The sequence below is a fragment of the Astyanax mexicanus genome, chromosome 11, assembly GCF_023375975.1.
Source record: "Astyanax mexicanus isolate ESR-SI-001 chromosome 11, AstMex3_surface, whole genome shotgun sequence".
Classification (NCBI taxonomy): Eukaryota; Metazoa; Chordata; class Actinopteri; order Characiformes; family Acestrorhamphidae; genus Astyanax; species Astyanax mexicanus.
In genome coordinates this window covers 33,028,201-33,032,853 of record NC_064418.1, presented here as the reverse complement: position 1 = coordinate 33,032,853, position 4,653 = coordinate 33,028,201, and positions in this window count along the sequence as shown.

Below are 4,653 nucleotides of genomic sequence, written 5' to 3'. Positions count from 1 at the left end.
GTGCTACCATGTCAAAAAGTGCTACCCTAGTGTATATTTAAATGTAAAAAATACCAAAAACTAATTCGCTGTATCAGGGTAAAGTTAAAGGGAGTAGTTTCTTAAACTTTTTAGGCCATGTAATATACCACCAATGACCAAACTAAAACCTCCAAGCACCACCTACAAGCCATTTCAAAGAAACACGTGTAATTACCACACACAATTATTTATACACAGTTATCTAGACACGTAATCCACACATATACAGGTCATCATATCTTTAGGTAATTGTTCTTCACCTGTTGTGTGGAGCTTATTAAGCTATTAACTGTAATGCACAAACTGTAGGGAACTGTTGGTCACTGACTGATTGATGTACGTGATCATATCTTGTGGCATTCCATGTTAATAATGTTAATAATGTTATTATAATTATGTTCTGAGAATAAAGGATTGAATTGTAGCTTACATACAGGTTCTAACGGGTAAAACACTAAACACGTTTAATTTTAATTTATTTTAGGAAATTTACAGGTGGAAACTTTGTAGATTTCAAGATAATATAACATTTCAATGTAAGCACATGTTTTTTATATATAGTTTTTGTATCATATTTTTATTATATTGTTATATTTTACAGGGCTGGAACACTCAAGCAAACTGTGGCAGTGAGTTTGGATTATGTAATCCACCCCAGAAAAAAAACATTATTATTAAAATTATCAGGAAAAACACATTAAAACTGTAAAAATGAGAAGTTACGCATGCGCAGATTCGCTAAGTAGCACATATCGACCGGTCGCACAACTCAACAGAACACCGGAAAGAGGGCATGGACTCAGCTCATTCCCCGCCCCGCAGTTCTTCTCTAGTCCTCGCGGTGGCGCCATAATCCCGTTTTATTTATATTAGTAGACAATAACAAAACCCACATAGTACACAGTACCAGTCAAAGGTTTGTACACGCATCTTCCAATTCAGTGTTTTCCTTCTTTTTTTATGATTTTTTTACATTGTAAATTTAATATTCAATTTATACATGAACATGTGGAATTATTTTGTAAACAAAAAAAAGTGTTCAACTAGAATATGTTTCAAATTATAGATTTTTCTTTTAAGTAGCACATTTATCTTTGAGGACAGAACTGCACACTCTTGGCATTTTAATCTCAGTGTCTTCATGATGTAGAGTCACCTGGAATAGTTTTCTCAGCGTCTTGAAGGAGTTTCTGGAGGTGCTGAACAATAGTTGTTGCTTTTCCTTCACGCTGTGGAGCTCCAGCTCATCCCAAATCACCTCAAATCACCATCTCAGTTCATCAGGTTTAGATCAGGGGATTGTGGAGCTCAAATATTTTGTCCATGTTCATTACATAAATCCATGTTTTCCTTAAGTGTTTTCATGTCTTTAATATTAATCTACAATGTAGAAAATACATGAAATAAAAAATATGAATAAATAAATATAATGCAAAGGTGTGTTTAAATGTTTGACTAGTACTATATACTCATATTCCTATACAGTTTTGTCTCTTAATACTATTTTTACATTTATTAAATACATAAAAAATAAGAAAAACAGTCAAGCAGCCATACTGCAAAACTGTTTCATTTTTTATAATAATTTTCTTTTTTTAAATAATCACTTCAGACCACTTCAGTTTCAGAATCAATTTCTCTATGTTTGCTATTTATAGGTATATGTTTAATTAAAATGAACATTGTTGATTTATTCTATAAATTATGGACAACATTTCTCCCAAATTCCAAAACAAATGTCATTTAGAGCATGTATTTACAGAAAATCAGAAATGACTGAAATAACAAAAAAGATGCAGAGCTTTCAGATCTCAAATAATGCAAAGAAAACAAGTTTTAAGAGGTCAGAAATCAATATTTGGTGGAATGCATCTTGTCATGTTCTCCTCCACCAGTCTTGCACACTGCTTTTGGATAACTTTATGCCACTCCTGGTGCAAAAATTCAAGCAGTTCAGCTTGGTTTGATGGCTTGTGCTCATCCATCTTCCTCTTGATTATATTCCAGAGGTTTTCAATTTGGTAAAATCAAAGAAACTCAACATTTTGAAGTGGTCTCTTATTTTTTTTCCAGAGCTGTATATAAATGCTGTTTAGCCAAATCCTCTTAATGTGCTACAAATAGAATGGAACCCTATAAAGGAATGCCTGGAAAATGTAAATACTGTCCAAGCTAAGAATGCACACCTATGAATGAATATAATTTATTCTAACCCCTGTATTTTTTCCCCCAAGCATTTATTTATATGCAGTGTTTTCTTTTACATAGATTGATTGTGTTTCTGATAAAAACAGAAATATCTGAATTTATGTTGGACAGAGAATTTGCTATTTGTCAAATATTGTGAAGAGTGTTCTAAGATAAACTCTAAGATCAACTGAAATAAAGAAAATGAGATTGTCCCTATTTACTGTAGCATCATATTTCTGATCTGTAAAAGTTTATACTAAGTGCTGGAATATTGCTGTGAGGATGATTGCATTCATCCACAGGATTAATTACTCTGCTGGATAATTTATTTTCACCCCCAAAGGTATTTTTGGAGTTCAATTAGTTCAGAGTACACAGTTCCCCTGCTCTCCAGTTCAATGCCAATTGGACACAGTGACCTTAGGCTCATGAGTGGCTGCTCCAAAGTGTTAATTTCTACTGGATTCAGTGCTTTTCTATGGAGATTACACAAGCTCTGTGCTTAACCCGTGTCAGCAATGCAATTAACGTTTGTTTCTATACCTACTTGTATCTTCATCTTCAACCATCTTCCTCCAGATTGTGACAAACAAGAAATCTACTACAGCAATCTATACCATTAATATAACTAGAACATTTCTAAATTTGTCATGATATTTATTTTCATGATGTTGTCATGCATAATCAAACTAATGCTTCAGCATATCGTCGCTGTCCTTTGAAAAACCTCTCCATTTTTGTCCATTTTTAGTTTACTACATAATTTGAACAGACAGACTGACCCTTACACTCTGCCAAAATGTCTTGATAAATGGACCAATAGAAACTCTTCAAAATGACCTGAAATAAACTTTTACATTGACGTCAATTGAAAGTTTACAAGGTTTTTTCTCTCTCCTGTAAAGTTGCTGTTTTGGAGATAAGTGTTCTTCATTGGGCAGCGACGATATGTATTATTGTTTTAGGGGTTGTAAGGTCCTGTTTGTACACCACCCACACTGCAGTTTCTCATGCTCATTAAAACACAACTGATACATTTAATGTGTTGTAATTGTTACTTTTTGTAGATAATTGCTAAATAATTTATCTTACGATTAATAACTAAATAATAAATCTAAAACCTTTTATTAGATTAGATTTATAGGTTATGAATGTATCCCTCTTTATTGCTGTTTTAGCTCTGGTCTCCAGGTTATTTTAAAAGTATAAAAACCCAGTGCAAGGCTGCAGAATGGTGAGGGATGTCTCTAATCCATTTGGGTGGAATAAGCCCCATCACATGACGGATCTTTGAAGGCAAGTATAATGTTGCACAAAAATGCCTGAAGCTCACACTGAAGCTCAACAGCAGTACCAGAAGAATGTTACAGTGCTAAGCAATGCTACTAAATTATATAGTATATATAGAATATACAGCTATGGATAAAAATAAAAGACCACTTAAAAATGATGAGTTTATTTGATTTTACAGAATTGAAAAACTCTGGAATATAATCAAGAGGAATATGGATGATCACAAGCCATCAAACCAAGCGGACCTGCTTGAAATCTTGCACCAGGAGTGGCATAAAGTTATCCAAAATCAGTGTGTAAGACTGGTGGAGGAGAAGTTCATAAAATAAAACTACAACATTTTATTCAAACATATACCTATAAACAGCAAAATCAGAGAAAGTGGTCTCTTAATTTTTTTTTCCAGAGTTGTATATAGAGTGGTGCTAATTGGTATTATTATTTCCCAATATTCATACAAATTCATTTGGCTTATGAATTGGTATTCTGTGACAGTTTAAAATCAGTGTAACTTAAATATACATTATTATACATGTTGTACTACAGTATGTGGAAAGGAAATGCTGCTTATCCTCATCAGCAGTAATGAGTGTCTCAGTATTACACAACAGTTTGACAGCATTGATCGTGAAATTAGAGCTGTGGATGTCTACAGTGATGTTGAACAGCGTGGTGGCTGTGAGCCCAGCATTGGGAGCCCCTGAGCCCAGTCTAAACAGAGGGCCTGCCTAACTGCTGTCCCAGCAGAGACCACAGCTTGGTCTGTCAGATTCCATTCCATACATGCACTGACAGATAATCATTAGCCTGGACACCATTAATCAATGGGGGAGTAAATCAGGTTGATATTGAGCTTTGAGCATGGGGCAAAGCAGAGCATGCCACTATGTTCCTGCTAGCTACTTATTACACATCCCCTGTGTTATAACGGTTTTCTGGTTAGTTACAATATTGTTTGGTATAAAGTAGGGCACAGGAGTAATCTACACTCTAGGCAGACAAATGCCCACATAATTTCCTTGGACTGCAAATTGTAGGTGTTAAACTTAACCAATAATGAAACATTATACTAAACAAAGTTTTGTGAGTGTATCAAAATATTCATATTTTTTTTTTGTGATGCATTAGATTGCTGTGAACTGGCCACAT